The 17,709-nt window shown below is 37.4% G+C and overlaps 1 protein-coding gene across 9 annotated transcripts in view; it reads right to left on the bottom strand.

The window, feature by feature from the left end:
- Window positions 1-17,709, bottom strand: part of TRAF3 (TNF receptor associated factor 3) — a 105,514-nt gene that overhangs the window by 35,384 nt on the left and 52,421 nt on the right. For 6 of the 9 annotated variants that reach the window (XM_063089514.1, XM_063089515.1, XM_063089516.1 and 3 more), the window contains one exon: window positions 13,381-13,501. The exons of the other annotated variants lie outside the window; for them this stretch is intronic. The gene's annotated coding sequence lies outside the window, so the exon portion shown is untranslated. The remainder of the gene's footprint in view (window positions 1-13,380; window positions 13,502-17,709) is intronic. 9 annotated transcript variants of the gene reach the window in all.

Raw genomic sequence — 17,709 nt, 5'->3', positions numbered from 1 at the left:
AAGACTGGCTCAAAGGGCTTGTCTTGACCTCACCAAATCTGCAACTCTCCAATGCTGAGGTGGCTACTGGGGAAGGGGGTGGGGTGGGGAGGGGGCTACTGAAAATATTTACAGGTTGCTACCGTCTAACTAAGCCAATGAATAACAGTTGAGGCAAAAAACAGACTTAACCAAAGGCTTGAGAGGAAAAGTTGGGGAGTAAGATGCTTTTGGAAATAAGAGGTTTGAAAAGTTCTAACATTCCAGGGAACCTAGAAGGCCATGTAAATGCCCAGGCCTGTGTACATGCTCAGGAAAGAACTAAGAACTAAGAACATCCTACGCTTTCACCTCTGGCTAACCTACAGGTTCTGTGCAAGCAGGAAGTGAGTGCTAAGGAGCCACTAACAACTGCCTGGATCGGTGCTGAAGGTAAGCCTCAACACATACACAGACCCCATTTGAAAAGACTGGGAGATATTTTTGGTTCCAGGCACTTACAGAAATCTCTGTCCAATCGCTAGCTGATCACTATGTAAGTGGGACAGGATTCAGTGGCCACACATGATAAAGAATTCATACTGTACAAAATTAGCTCAGAAAAGACAATATACAAACAATGACTATAACAAGTAGCAACAACAAACCCTGGGGAGGGGAAGAATGTCATTTCCAGAGTTGTCACGCTATAGTATTCAAAATGTCCAGTTTCCAACAAAAAAATCCCAAGGCAGAAAAAGAAACAAGGAAGGATAACACACACAAAGGAAAAAAGAAAGCAACAGAAACTGCCCAGGAAGAAGTACAGACATTAAACTTACAAAGACTTTAAATCAGCTATTTTAAATATATTCAAAGAGCTAAAGGAAACCATGTACAAAAACCTAAAGAAAACCATCAGAACAATGTGTTACCAAACACAGAATATAGATAAAGATAAATTATAAAAAGAAACAAAGTAGAAATTCTGGAATTAACAAGCACAATAACTGAAATGAAAAATTAACTACAGGGGCTCAACAGCAGAAATAAGTAAAAAAAAAAAAGAATCAGAGAACTTGAAATCAGGTCAATTGAGATCAGAAGGCAGGCCAATTGATATTACACAATATAAGAAGCAAAAGGCAAAATAATAAAGAAAAATAAATAGCACCTCACAGACTTGTGGGACACTGTCAACTGTACCAACGTATACATTATGAGGTTTCAGAATGAGAAGGAGAAAGGGAAGAATATCTGAAGAAATAATTTGCTGAAAACTTCCCGTATTTGGTGAATAAACAATCTGCACATCCAGGAAGCTCAACAAACTCCAAGTAAAATAAATTCAAATAGATCTACACCAAGACATTATAATCAAACTGTTGAAGAGATAAAGACAAAGAGAGAATCTTGAAAGCAGTAAGAAAGAAGTGACTCCTCACATACAAGGACTTCTTAATAAGAATAATAAGTGATTTCTCATCAGAAACCATAGAGGCCAGAAGACAATGGGATGACATATTAAAGGGCTGAGAGAAAAAAAACCCTGTCAACCAAGAATTCTATATCCAGCAAAACTCTCCTACAAAAATGAAAGAGATAAACGAGAAAATACTGAATCCAATACTAAAGGTATCATACACCATCACCAAGTGGGATTTATCCCAGGAATGCAAGGTTGGTTCAACATATGAAAATCAATCAATGTAATACACATTAATAGAACAAAGGGGAAAAACACAGTTTGATTGATGTAGAATAAACATTTGACAAAATCCAATATCCTTTCATGAAAAAAACACTGAGAAAAGTAGATATAGAAGGGAATTTCCTCAGCTTGATAATGGGTATCTATGAAAAACTCATACTCAATGGTGAAAGACTGAAAATTTCCCCTAAGCTCAGAGATAAGACAAAGATGCCTGCTTTCATCACTGCTATTCAACACTATACTGGAAATTCTAGCCAGAGCTATTAGGCAAGAAAAAGAAATAAAAGGTATCTAAATCAGAAAAGAAGTAAAACTATCTCTATTCACAGATAACATGATTCTATATAAAGAAAATCACAGAGAATCCACAAGAAAAACAACTAAGTTAAGAAATGAATTCATTAAAGTTTAAGGCTACAAGATAAACACACAACATCAGCTGTGCTTCTATATGGCAGCAATAAGCAATCGAAAAAAAGAAATTAAAAAAGCAATTTTATTTACAATACCATCAAAAAGAATAAACTACCTAGGAACTAACTTAACAAGAAGGTGAAAGACTTGTTCACTGAAAACTACAAAATGTTGCTGAAAAAAATTAAGACATGAATAAATGGCAAGACATTCCACGTACATGGATGGGAAGTCTTTAATATTTTTAAGATGGGGGCCGGCCCCGTGGCGCACTTGGGTGAGTGCGGCACTGGGAGCGCAGCAGTGCTCCCACCACAGGTTCGAATCCTATATAAGGATGGCCGGTGCGCTCACTGGCTGAGCGCGGTGCGGCTGGTCACAAAAAGACAAAAAAAAAAAAAAAGAATAATATTTTTAAGATGGCAATACCAACCTTGATGGTTAATTTCATGTGTCAACTTGACTGGGCCACAGGGTGCCCAGATATTTGGGCAAACATTATTCTAGATGTATTTCTGTGGGGATGTTTTTGTATGACATTAACATTTCAACTGGTAGACTGAGTAAAGCAGACTACCCTCCCTAACATGAGTGGCCCTCATTCAATCAGTTTAAGGCTTGAATAGAACAAAAGGGCTGACCCTACACCCAGTAAAAATGATTCTTCCTGCATGACTACCTTCAAACTGGGTAGTTGGCTTTTTCCCTGCCTTCAGACTCAAACTAAAACATTGGCTTTTCCTGGGTCTAGAGCCTGTCAGCCTTCAGACAGGAACTATACCATCAGCTTACAGAAAACAAGTAACAAAATGGTAGCAGTAAGTCCTTATCTATCAATAATTCTGAATATAAATGGATTAAATTCAACAATTAAATGACGTAGAATAAACAGATTATAAAACAAGTCCCAACCATATGCTGCCTAAAGAAACTCACTTCACCTATGAAGATACACATAGACTGAAAGCAAATAAATAGAAAAAATATTCTAAAGAAGAGCAGGAGTACCTCTACTTAGGTAGATAAATCAGATAAAATAGACTTTAACTCAAGAATCATTAAAAAGACAAAGAAAGGCATTACATAATGATAAAGGGAACAGTTCAGAAAGAAGATATAACAATTGTAGATATATATGTACCCAATACTGGAGCACCCAGATATATAAAGCAAATATTAGATCTAAAGGGAGATAAACTCCAATACCATAATAGTTGGGGATTTCAACACCTCACTTTAATCAATGGACAAATCATCTAGATAGAAAATCAACCAACAAACATCAGTTAAAGTTCACCCTAAACCAAAGAGACCTAAAAGACTTTTACAGAACATTCGAACAGCTGCAGAATATACATTCTTCTCAGCAGCACATGAAACATTCTCATGAACAAACCACATATTAGGTCACAAAACAAGTTTTAACAAATTTTTAAAAAATGAAATCATATCAATGATCTTTTCCAATCATAAAAGACTAAAACTAGAAATCACTAATAGAGGGAACACTAGAAACTGTTCAAACACAAATTAAACAACATGCTCTGAAGAACAAATGGGTCAAGGAAGAAATTAAAAAGGAAATTAAAAAATTCCTGGAGACAAATGAAAATGGAAACACAACATACTAAAACCTATGGGATACAGCAAAAGGAGTTCTAACAGGAAAGTTTATAGCAATGAATGTCTACATCAAGAAAGTAGGAACATTTCAAATAAACAACCTAATATTACACCTCAAGGAACTAGAAACAAAACTCCAAAATTAGCAGAAGGAGAGAAATAACAAAGCTCAGAGCAGAAATAAATGAATTAAAGATAAATCAACAAACCTTTAGCTGGACTAACCAAAGAAAAGAGAGAGAGAGAAAGAGAGAGAGAGAGAGAGACTCAAATAAATAAAATCAGAAATGAAAAAGGAGACATTACCACTGATACCACAGAAATACAAAGGATCATAAGTTGAATCATAAAGAAATAGAAAACCTAAACAGACCAATAAAAAGTAATGAAATTGAAGCAGTGATAAAAAGTCTCCCATCAAAGTACAGAACCTGATGGCTTACTACTGAACTCTATCAAACATTTAAAAAAGAACAAATATCAATTCTTCTCAAACTCTTCCAAAAATCTGAAGAGGAGAGAATACTTCCAAACTTAATCTATGATGTCAGCATTACGCTCATACCAAAAGCAGACAATGACACAATAAAGAAAACTACAGAACAATATCCCACATGAACATAGATTCAAAAATTCTCAACATAATACTAGAGAACAGAATCCAACATCACATTAAAAATATTATTTACCATGATCAACTTGGATTCATCCCAGGGATGCAAGGATGGTTCAACATACACAAATGAACAAAAGTGATACATTACATCAACAGAATGAAGGACAAAAACCACATCATCATTTCAATAGATGCAGAAAAAGCATTTAATAAAATTCAAAATCCTTTCATGATAAAAACACTCAACTTAGGCAGAGAAGGAACATACCTCAACACAATAAAGGCCATATACAAAAAACCTACAGCTAATACACTGAATGAACAAAAGTTGAAAGCTTTTCCTATATGATCTGGAAGAAGATAAGGATGCCACTTTTGCCACTTTTATCCAACACAGTACTGGAAGTTCTATTCAGGGTAATTGGGCAAGAGAAAGAAAAAGAAAGCATCCAAATTGGAAAGGAAGAAGTCAAATTATCCCTGTTTGAAGATGACAGATCCAATGCAATCCCTATCAAATTTCCCATGGTCTTTTTTGCAGAAATGAAAAATCTGATCCTTAAATTCATATGGAATTGCAAGGGACCTCAACCAGTTAAAACCATATTGGAAAAGAACAAAGTTGGAAGATTCATGGTTCCCGATTTCAAAATTTACTACTAAGGTATAATATTCAAAATTGTATGTAGTCCTGGCAGAAAGAGAGACAGATAGACCAATGGAATAGAACTGACAGACCAGAAATAAACCCAAAAATCTATGAACAAATGACTTTTGACAAGTGTGCCAAGCAAGACCATTCAGTGGGAAAATAAGAGTTTGTTCAGCAACTGGTTGTGAGACAACTGAATAACCACATGCAAAACAAACTTGAACCCCTACTGCATGCCACATACACAAAATAACTCAAAATGGGGTAACAACCAGAATAAAAGAGGTAAAACTATAAAACTCTTAGAAAAAAATATAGGAGTAAATCTTTAATAACTGCAAATTTGGCAATGGATTCCTAGACATGACAGTGAAAATACGAGCAACAAAACAAAAATAGATAAATTGAAATTGACCAAAATTAAAAACTTTTGTCCACCAAAGGACATTATCAATAAAGTAAAAATACAGCTAGAAAATGGGAGAAAATATCTGCAAATCATATATCTTATACGGGCCTAGTATCCAGAATAATCGTATATAAAAGCACTCTTACAACTCAGCCACGAATTGACAAACAACCCAATTTGAAAATAGGAAAAGGATCTGAATAAATGTTTCTCCAAATTAGATACAGAAATAGCCAATAAGCACATGAAAAGATGTTCAATGTCACTGGTCATTAAGGAAAAACAAATCACAATGAGTTCCCACTTCACATCCACTAGGATGGCTATAATTTTTTTAAAAATAGGAAAATAACAAGTGTTAGTGGGGATGCAGAGAAATTAGAACCCTCATCCATTGCTGGTGGAAACAAAATGATTCAGCCACCGTGAAAAGAGGGTGAGAGTTCCTCAAAAAGTTAAAACATTATCATATGACTCAGAAATTTCGGTCCTTGGTATATACCCAAAAGAATTTTTAAAAGGTACTCAAATGTACACCCATGTTCATAGTAGCGCTATTCACAATAGCCAAAAGATGGGAACAACCAAAATGTCCATTAACAAATGCATGGGTGAACACAATGTGGTCTACTCATACCATGGAATGTTATTGAGCCTTACGAAGAAATGAAGTTCTACTTCATGATACAGCATAGACGAATCTTGAAAACTTATGCTAAGTGAAATAAGCCAGACACAAAAAATCAATACTATATAATTCCATTTATATGAAATACACAGAACAGGTAAATCTATAGAGCCAGGAAACATACTGGTGTTTACCAGGGGTTGAAGGGAGGGATGATGGGGATAAACTGCTTAATGGGCACGGGGTTTCCTTTCTGGGTTGTGTTAGTCTGTTTCTGTTGCTTATAACAAAATAACTGGAACTGGGTAATTTTAAGAAAACAAAATTTATTGCTTACAGTTTCAGAGGCTGATAAGTCCAAAGTCCAGGGAACACATCTGGTGAGGGTCTTGGTGGTGGCAACAGTGACCCAGGGGTCTCACATGGCAGAAAATGGCAGAGCAGAGAGAGAGACTAACCTCTCATGTGTTCTTCTTTTAAAGCCCTCAGAACCACAGCCCCGACCACCATTATTAATCCACTCACTACTGCATGGTCCTACAATCCAATCACCTCTTCAAGGCCCCACTTTTCAATTACCATAATAGGACATCCCACCCTCTTAATGCCATCACCGTGGGGGGTCAAGTTTTGGGGGGGACACTCAATCCAAGGCAGGGGTGATGAAAATGTTTTGGAACCAGACAGAGGTCATGGTTGCACAACACTGTGAATGTACTAAATGACACTAAATTGTTCACTTTAACGTAGTTAATTTTACATTATGTGCATTTCACTTCAATTTTAAAAATTAGCGTTACCAAAAAAACTACCATAACTACTGTACAGCCACTAGGGTGACTAAAATTTTTAAAAATGAAGAATTACAAGTGTTGAGGATATGAAAAAATCAGAACCTTTATACATTGCTGGTAGGAATGTAAAACGGTGCAGTTGCTGTGGAAAACAGTCTGGCAGTTCCTCAAAATGTTAAACAAAGTTAAACATAGAGTTACCGTATGACCCAGCATTTCCACTGCTACGTATATACCCAAGAAAACTAAAAACATATGCTCACAGAAAAACTTGTACCCGAATGTTCATAGCAGCATTATTCATAACCGCCAAAAAGTAGAAACAGCCCACATGTCCATCAACTGGTGAAAGGATAAACAAAATGTGGTATAACCATACAATGCAATACCACTTAGCCATAAAAAGGAATAAAGCACTGATACACGCTACAACATGGACGAACCTTGAAAACATTATGCTAAGTGACATAAATCAGAAACAAAAGGCCACATACTGTATGCTTCCATTTATATGAAATGTCCTGTATAGGCAAATCCATAGACAAAAAGTAGATTAGTGATCGTCAGGGACTGGGACAAGGGGAGAATGAAAAGTGACTGCTTAGTGGGTACAGGGTTTCCTTCTGGGGTGATGAACTGTTTTGGAATATGGTGATGGTTGCACAACATGGTGAATACACTCAAAACAACTGAATTGTACACTTTTAAATAGTTGAAATGTTGAATTTTGTGTTATGTAAATTTTATCGTAATTTAAAAGACAAACAAAAGAACTTTCAGTGGGAAAAAAGTCTAAGGGGGTGAGACGTCTAGATCCCTCTCATCACACACAGCGTGGTAACCACTCCTTACCACCACCCACGTAAAATGGCTAGCACATTGAACCTGGTGTAACACAATTCTGTTTCTCCATATTCAGATCCAAAGAATTTCATATCATTGCAAGTATTTTAATAGGAAAATTAAAAATAGAGAGGAGTAAACAGAATAGAAGTCAATGAAAAACTAAGTTGGGGGGACAATGTTTTAAACTAAATGCAGAGAAATAAGGAGAAATACGTGGCCAAGAGGACGACTGCCAGCATCAAATACGGACCATCCTGACTGCTCCTGCAGAAAGTAAACTGGCGCCCACGGGATTCAGCCATTTCCTGTTACCAGGCTGGAACAACTACACCTTTGAGTACAGCTCCAAAAGCAAAGACCATGTTCAAAGGCCCCCAAACTAAAAACCTTCATAAAAAGAAAGTTCATAAAATTAGAAGGCTAAATTTTTCTAAAATACCTGTGATTGTGATTTCTAATCTGTGACTGTATCTGTTCATTGACTACAAGCCGTGGACTGGAACGTGTGTTCCACGTGTCAGCCAATCACCAGAAGGAGCAAGAAATAAATGAAGTCACATCTCTGAAACCTCCTAAAATGGAGACTGAAAATTTTTGAGTGGATTTCTTATTTAAATATAAGTACATTTACTTCACTTGTTTCTACATGGGTATAAAAATAGTTAAAATTCTACCTTTATCCTAAAATTTATATGTAACAATTATAAGTTAATGAAAATTTATAACAGTTAATGTGTTTATGAAGAAAAATTACCCAAAATTCAGTCAAATGCTTTAAAGATGGTGTCTGAGGCAACTTTTAGGGAGTTGCCAACTAATGTTTAACAGCCTGATCTGGGGAAGCAACCCAGGGGCCACAATGCCCAGACACTGAATGCACCTGCTCTGGTGAACATGTCGGATCATACACATGGTGGAAATTTGGGGCCACTGCCAATACCTCATCTTCCCATCCTTGCTGAGCATCTAGTCTGGGAAGAGAATATTTGCTTCCACACACAGAAAGAAAAATTTATTGCTGAACAGCAACAATAGGTCCACTAGGCAAAGAGAGTGCAAAGGAAATCAAGATAAAGGGAAATCGTGACTAAAAAAATGGCACCTAAGCCAGTGCACTTTGAGGATCTAAAGAGAAGCCAAGACCAGAAACTACCACAAGCAGCAGGCTTGGAGTTAGCATCCTGGATAGCATCTGGCATTCTTAGCGCCCGAACTCTGATTCTGCAGTTTCTTTTAAGCAGAAGTATTACTATCACCTTTTTTACTGTTTGCAACACTTGAATATCGAGGTCTTATTTTTACTCAAATGAAAGACATCTCTAATTATTTGAGAAAATAGTTTCATGAAAGTTCAGTTCCTAGTCAGCTACTCAGGAAGCCCCTCACTCACAGCTGAAGCATATTTACATTTAGAAATACAGCAAAGAGCTGGACTGAATTCCTTTCAATTTCCTCTATGCCTCCAGTACTCCAAAGATTTATTTTATGTTCTCTACCTCAGTAATTTAAGTTAAGCTATGTTTTAATTGGAGTTTAGAAACTGGAAACAAAAGTACATCTGCTGACAGAGTGTTCCAAGAACTGGAAAGCCTGGGGAAAACCAAAAAAGGGAAGCATCAGATCAACAAAGAAAATGGCTCCTGCCAGCAAGGAAGTACTAAACATAACATACATGCAGAAAAACGAGCTCAACACCAAGCCCAGCAGGGAAGTCAAAAGTATCCAAGTGATGCCAAAAAAGGGAGAAGGGAGAACGTACAGGTGTGCACTGTTGACAAGAATGTTTTCTGGAAATCCCTATTTATGCAAACATTTCAGCAGGCTGACTCTTCGCCTGATACCTGATGCCAAATGCTCTACTGTGGGAGAGGACTGTGGCTAACACACCTGGAAAGTAAAGAGGACAGGAGACCAGATTCTTATCTAAACAAATAGGCAGATCGTAATCACACATTAAAAGCCCCCTTAGAAGGAGGGAGCAGGGGACAATGAGGGGGAGAAAAACAGACCAACCAACCCAGGCAGATGGCTAGAAAAGAACCTGATTAAACCACAGTATAAAACGTGGTCTTAATATCTTTAAGAAAACAATAGCCATTTGGGGCCCAGCACTGTTAATATCCCTTGGTTCATATGACTTAGGATTTCAAAAAAGCATTCACTCGGCCCTTACTATGTGCAAAGATATTGTGCCTCTCCTGGCCCAGAGCCAGACTCTGCCATCTGGACAGGAAGGAGGGAGAGGAGCCAAGGGCTCAGTCTATGCGACAAGCAACCAAGACCAGGCAGCACCTTTCCAGGTAGAGGCTACCCTGAAGCCATGCCTGTTAGACTGGACTGGAGCCCCTGGGTTACGTAAGGAGGTAGAAGCTGCAGGTCCATTTTCCTGGAGAATCAACTTTACTTGAAGACATAAGTGCAAAGCATAAAACATGGCCATATTAAACAGCGGATCATAATGTTTAAATCAATTTTTAGAATAAAACATGAGATTTCAAAAAAACACCGGCTCTCATTTCTGTGCTCCTTCCCAGTCTCTTTCGCAGACTCCCCCATTTCTGCATGTGGTCTGAAGGCAGGAGCTGTTCAGCTCTCATCCAAATCCTCCTCTTTTCTTCTCACACATTCATGCTGGTCAATCTCACACCCTCCCAAAAGCATGAGTCCCTTAGAAAGGGGAGTGTGTACACACACACACACACACACACACACACACACACACACACACACACACACACACACACACACACACACACACACACACACACACACACACACACACACACACACACACTCTCTCTCTCTCTCTCTCTCTCTCTCTCTCTCTCTCTCTCTCTCATATACAAGTATATGTAAATATGCTTATGTTGAAAATAGAGAAAACAAAAACTTAGAAAGGTACCTACGGAGGGAGGAAACGGTGGAAAGATCAGAACTGGAAGCTAGATTTCTGAAAATATTTTATTTTGACTTGGAACCATGAAAATATTTTATAAACTTATAACACAAAATTAAAAAGAAGCTCTTCCTTAAAACTGAAATAAAAATAAAATAAATGAATCTAACTGTGTAACCAGTTGGTGGCCTAGTGAGGAACTGGTTCAAGTGACTTAAAAATACAATAATTTGGCAGTACCTCTCTAGGGATATAATCTAAAGACAAAAAGAACTGCAGAAAATCTTAAGCTGTTTACAATAATCATATTGTTGGTGATATATTGGTATTGTTATTCTAAAACGATCACATATATTTTACAGATTAAAACAAGTGATGATACTAATATTGTTAGGAACCAAGATTTCCAGACTAAGAAAGAGACAAATATAAAATCAGTAAGTAAAAACTATATGATCTTAAATTTGAAAACAGTATGAACACATGATGTATTTTCACTTAAAAAGTATATATTTCCTGGTTGTCCACCAAAAAGGCCTAGAAATGATAACCAGCCCTCTAGTAATGAGCATCCCTATGGTCCGGATTGTGCTCTCAAGATACCATTTCCTACAAGAGAGAACCAGACTGCTCAGAGAAATAGCTTAATTCCAGGCAGGCTATGGGGTGTGTCACGGGACTACGGAGTAAACTACAGGGGGCTCCACTCGCCAGAAGTGGTACAATTTTAGCATCTATAATAACAATAACTGCAATGGATTAAAACATATATGTTTAAATTCATGAGTTTATAAGGATACTTAAAACAATCACTGGTTATTTTTGGAGTGGCTGTATAATCACCTCATTATTTTGAGAACTGATAACAGAGAAAGAATCAGGCACCTAGCCTGCCTTTCCTATTTGAACTGTCCCTGCAGTAACCAAATAAGTCAATGAGGAGAGTTTCTCTCTACAGAGATATTTCAATTAATCAAGGAAAAATAAATGACAAAATTAGAATACCACCTGTGAAGGTTAATTCTAGGAGTCAACTTGATTAGGTTAAGGGATATTGAGAAACCTGCTAAAAATATTTTAGATGTGTCCATGAGGGTGTTTCCAGAAAAGATTAGCATGAGAACCTGTGTGGACTGAGTGGGAAAGATCTACCCTCAATACTGGTGGGAACCATCCAATCCACTGGGGGCCTGGAAAGAACAAAAAACAGAGAAAAAAAGTGAATCTCCCTCTTCCTACCCACTGGAGCTGGGACACACTCTTCTCTCCCGTCCAGGGAAATCAGAGCTTGAGACTCTTCAACTTTTGGGTTCCAGGACTTCCAACAACAGCACCATCAGCTTCCCTGATTTTGAGGCCTTTGGACCTGGACTGAGCCACATTACTTACTGGCACCCAGTCTGCAGACGGCCTATCGTGGGACTTCTCTTCACAACTGTGTGAGCTAATTCCCCTAATAAATCCCCTCTCCTACATTTGTAACGTAGCATGTTGATTCTGTGTCTCTGGAGAACCCTGACTAATACACTACCATTCTGCAACCTCTCATGATTCTGAGTGCAGGCACTGAGCACCACTGGTCTCCAATGCCACAAGCAGACGTGTGTGCCTCCTGGTGTGGGCACACACCACTGCCTCTAGAGTGCCTGTGCTAAAAAGGTTGAGCCGCCAAGCAATCAAGCTCCAGACCCACCTACCCCCACAGAAAATACAGAGGCAGAACACGTGCAATGGAGTCAGCAAAACCCAGAATGGGGAAACACAGCCAGCCTGGGTTTTCTAACAAAAAAATGCAAGGAAAAAAGGGATAGGGAGGAGGACTCTCTTGATTAAAAGAGACATAAGAAACACAGCAAACTGTAAATGTTTGTTTAGTTCAAACAAACTAAAAAAACCTGAGACTACTGGGTAAAATTGAATGGTACCATGATGATACTGTGATTACAAATGAAATTTAAATAGCAGTTTTCTTGATATTTTTTACTTTATCAAAAATAGCTATGTATTAAATCGCACTTCATATGTAAACATTTCAAACCCTTTTAATATTCATTTTAATGTTGTAACATATTAAAGAGTTCTTAATTTCAAGTACAAAATGCTACTCAATCACAAATTAGAGATTAAAGCCACGGTATTTTGTTTTCTTTCAAACTCCTAGAGAAAAGGTTAAGGAATAAATAGTTCATGTATCAAAAGATGCACTAGTCCCCGATGCAGGCCTCCCCGCTGCTGCCTGCAGCTCTCTTGCAGTGGGCACCCTTCTAGGGTAGGGTGGGGCTGAGAGCTGGCAGAGAGGAGGCCTCTAAGGCAGACAGACGTGCAGGCCCCTACTCTTCGTTTTCAAACTTAAATCATTCATGGGTCACCAGGTGTAATGTCTCTTATTCTCAGAGTTTAATGCTGGTTAAAAAAATAAAAATACAAATAAAGTCAGACACAAACTGAAACACAGTGCCATGTACAGACAGTCCATGACTTCCCGTGCTTCAACCTAAAGATTTTTCCACTTTACGATGGTGTGAAAGGGATATGCATCCAGTAGAAACCATACTTCGAATTTTAACATTAGATATATTAAATGCATTTTTGGTTTACAATATTTTCAAGTTATGATGGGTTTATAGGGATGTAACTGCCTCCTAAGTTGAGAAGTACCTGTATGTAGAAGATACTCAAATACATCTGCTGAAGAATAAAATTGCTAAAGCCAAAAATGAGTAAGTTTATCAGGGTGTTGCGGAATTTAATTACTTTATTTTTATGTAAAGTGGAAAAGTAACAGCTAAAGAAAGAAAAGTATACAAATTAAAATTTTCTAGTGGCATACCTGTGTGTCATAGGTTGTAAGGAGATATACTGAAGCTTGACCATGGAGGAAGAGACTTAAATAAAGAAGCAGAGCAGTGTCAACCTTATCCTTCTTCAAATAATATAGTGGAGTCCCTTACCTAGGAAATAACAATAATACTTGGTCAACTCTCATCTGGAAAGTTTTATAAGTTTTTAAAAATAGAATTTCAAGAAATGTAAATTTCTGTAAAATGATCAAGTAAAAAGTTTATGGTAAAACACTTCTAACCAATCTACATGTACATGAGCTTTGGATTTTCTACATTTTTTGAGTAAGGCATGGATTTCAAAGTATTACATAAGGTTATTACACAAACACTAGTTAAACTACCACCTAGGCCAAGGAAGGGGCACTGCCAGAACTCCAGAAAGGCTGGGTACCTCTGTGATCCCAAACCCCTTCCTAACCCTATGCATAACTTTTATGGTTATCACTTCCTTGCTTTTCTTCAGAGATTTATGACCTTAGTATGGCAGTCCTAACGTACACTGTTTATTTTTGCCTGCTTCTGAATTCTATATAAATAGAATCAGGATGTGTATGATTGTTTGTCTTGCTTTTATTTTTGCTCACCATTTTTGTTGCTGTATCTGTGGTTTACTTTCACTGCTGTGTAATATTCCATTGTGTAAATATACCTTAATTTAGTTGTGTATTCCCTTGTTCCCTGGGTAGCTTCTGCTTTGGAGCAAATACAAACACTAATTAAGATCTTTCTGGTACAGCTCTCTCGCACATATAGCATGTATTTTTCTGGTGTATATACCTAGAAGTGTGATTGCTGGGTTACTGGGTAAGTGTATGTTCAACTTTGCTACATAAAGCCAAACTATTTCCCAAAGCAGCTGCAACAATTCACACCCCCACCAGAAGGGTATGAGAGTGTTTCAGTTGCTCAACTTTTTCAACAAGACTGATCAGACTTATTTTTTTCTTATTTATTTATTATTTTAATTTATCAATATACAATGGAGTTGATTTTCGTGTCCCTTAACCAATTCCTCTGGTCAGACTTTTAAATCCTGCTAACTTAATAGCTGTGTAGGAGTATGCTAAGAATTCTTCATTATATGGAATTTTATAATTATTTTGAAGAAAGAATTCATAAATTTTTACATATGACAATCACTGTGATGAAGTTTTAATTTTGCAACCAAGCACTTGTTCACTTTTTCCATGGTTCCTGCACTCGATTTCTTGCCAGATATAGCTCCCCAGTCTCAGTCCACCAGCTTCCAGAGACCCTGACTCCCACCTCTCGGCACAGAGTAAGCGCGTAACCTGGGCATGGCCAATCACAGCATCCTATTCCTCTGGCGAGAGTTGGTTCATCTCTCTGAACACACAAGCCAGGCCAGAATTAATGAAGTCTTTTCTTCCCTCTCTGGGACTTAAAGAGATTCTTGCTCTTTCCCAAAGAACTTGGACATGACACAGGGAGCTGACGCTGCCATCTGGCAACTACGAGTGAAGAGCCTGTCTGAGAATAGAGCAAGCGGAGGAGGGTGCTGGGGAGGAATCAGACCTCACTGGAGCACCCACCGTCAGCCCCACCTTAGGAATTTCAGTTGGGTCATCAATAAATCCCCTTTTTCTGATAACAACTAAGGTTGAGATTTCGAGTTTTCGAGTTTTCTACAATTTACATTAGAGAGTGCCCTCAATGATACAATCACATTTTCAAAAACATGGCTTTTAATCTTGTACTCAAGAAACTGTACAGGTCACTTAAGGTAATACACAATAATACACATATTTATGTAGATACACATCCACAATATTCCTTCATTCACATTTTGTAAATCTAAACTTTTTTAATGGCTATAAAACTAGTTAAGGTTTTCTGTTTCTCCTTCAGTTACTTCTAGTAACATTTTTCAAGAAATTTATTCATCTAAATTTTCAAATTTACTAACATGGTGCTATTTCTAATATCCTTTTATATTTGTACAGCTTACTGAATCCATAGTAGTGTCCCCTCTTTTCTCTCATTTCATTATATGTGCCTTTTTTTTTTTTTTTTCCTTATCAGTTTCACCAGAGGTTTGTCAATTTTACTAGACTTTTCAAAGAAACAATATTTGGCTTTGTTGATCTTTTCTACTAGACATTTTCTATTTGATTAAATCTGCTCTTATTTTTATTATTTTCTTCCATTTCCTTTGGTTTTTTTGTGGTTATTCTTTTCCTAATTTTGATGCCTAGCTTACAAATTTTCATCCTTCCTCCCTTTAAGTACTGCTTTGACTATATTCTATAAGATTTGATATACAGTACAGTTAACCCTTGAACAACGCAGGGGTTGGGTCTATGCTTACAGATTTTTTTTTTTTTGTCTGCTTGTTCTATCAATTATGGAGACATGTTGAAACATCCACTACAACTACTGTAAATGTATCTATTTGTCCTTGAACTTTTGCCAATTTCTACTTCTATATTCTGAAGTCATATTATTAGGCTTATCAAAATTTAGAAATGTTATGATTTCCTTTTGAATTCAAACTTTTATCATTACAAACTGTGACAAAATTGTTTCCTCTGCCTCTGAGTACACAGCTATACTTCCTAGCCTCCCCTGCAGCTGAGTTTGGTTATATCACCTGAGCTCTGCCTAATGGAATGTACACCTAAGTAACGTACACCATCTTTGGGTCTAGTCCAGACCACTCACATGATTCTCCATACTCCCTCCCCACATACAGAGGATCTTGCAGAGTATCCTAAGGTCCTTGGAGATGATAAGTCACAAGGGAGAAGAAACTTGAATCCCTAAATGATCATGTGGAAAGCAATCTGCTAACAAGGACTACCTGCACGGGACTTTGTATGAGCAAGAAATGAACTTGTTTGTAAGCTACTGAAATGTTTACATTTTTGTTACAGCAACTGGAATGACTCACCCTACTACGTGAAATGACACTCGTCTCTAGAACTGCTTTTTGCCTTAAAGCATATTTTGTCTGACACCATACAATCTTGCTTTTGGTTAATGTTTGCAGTTTATTTTTCATCATTTTACTTTCAACATTTCTGAATCCTTATGTTCCAGATGGGTCTCTTATAAACAGCATATCGTTGGATTTCTTAAAAATCCATTTTGACATCACTATGATTGGAATGTGTGCCGCAAAGTTCATGTTGTTGGAAACTTAATCCCCAATGCAACAGTGCTGGGAAGTTGGGACCTTTGAAAGGTGAATAGGTCATAAGGGCTCTGCCCTCACGAATGAATTAATACCCTTACTGCAGGAGTGGGTTTGTTACAAAAGTGAGTTCAGCCCCTTCTTGCTCTCTCACTCTTCTGCCTTCCGCCACAAATGACACAGCAAGAAGGCCCTCACAAGATGTTAGCACCATGCTCTTGGACTTCCCGGCCTCCAGAACAGTGAGACAAATTTCTCTTCATTATAAATTACCCAGTCTGTGGTAGTCTGTTATAGTAGCATAACATGGACTAAAACAGACCTTTCAGTCTTTTAGTTATAGAACACTTAATTCATTTACACTGGAAATAATATTTAGATTTAAATCTACTATTTTACCAGGGGCTTATCATTCCAGTCCCTGCTCCCCAGTCATTTGGAAGTCACATATTCTATTTCTACTTTTTTAGTTATTACTTTAGAAATTATAATGTTCAGGTTGACTTATCAAAAAAAGTCCTGTGTTAACCAGTACCTTTACCTTTTTCTTGGACAATGACCATAAAGCATTAACTCTATCTACCATATCTCCAACTTACATCCTACTGTTGTATGTGTATACACATGTGCATATATTTAAATCCTGTAAGCCACTATTAATGTTTTATACAAAATTCATTCATTTTTGTTAGATGCAGTATACTGAAGCTATTATTCCAAAGCCCTGTAGTTTCAGGTATAGCCTAACTTTTTAGAATTACACATAGAAATATTAAGCTTGCGAAAGACAAAAAACTTTCCCCAGGTTAAAGTCTCTGTTGTAGATAAAAAATTGTAACACAGCAAAATTGCTGGCTTCAAGGGCAGATGTCCTTGGTGTGACCAAATCTAATGATTGTTGCCATGACAATTATCTTACTGTTCTTTTGCAACCACCTATGTTCCTTTTCTGTAACTTTCCTGCCTGAAGAATAAATACAGAGAAAAGACCAGAGACCAGAGTTCGGAGTTCAGTGTTAATCTTCCAAGGAGGAATGTCTCTCTCTTGAGGGTTCTTGGAAATTAACCCCTTCGAGGCTTCTCACTGCTCAGAAGAAATGGGCTTTGAGTGATCCTTTGCGTCTCTGTCATCCTGGGGAAGAGGTGACATTATTCTACTCTC

Source organism: Cynocephalus volans, chromosome 3 (genome assembly GCF_027409185.1).
Source record: "Cynocephalus volans isolate mCynVol1 chromosome 3, mCynVol1.pri, whole genome shotgun sequence".
Classification (NCBI taxonomy): Eukaryota; Metazoa; Chordata; class Mammalia; order Dermoptera; family Cynocephalidae; genus Cynocephalus; species Cynocephalus volans.
Note: the sequence above shows the minus strand (reverse complement) of the source record. Positions and strands in the feature narration are given on the sequence as shown.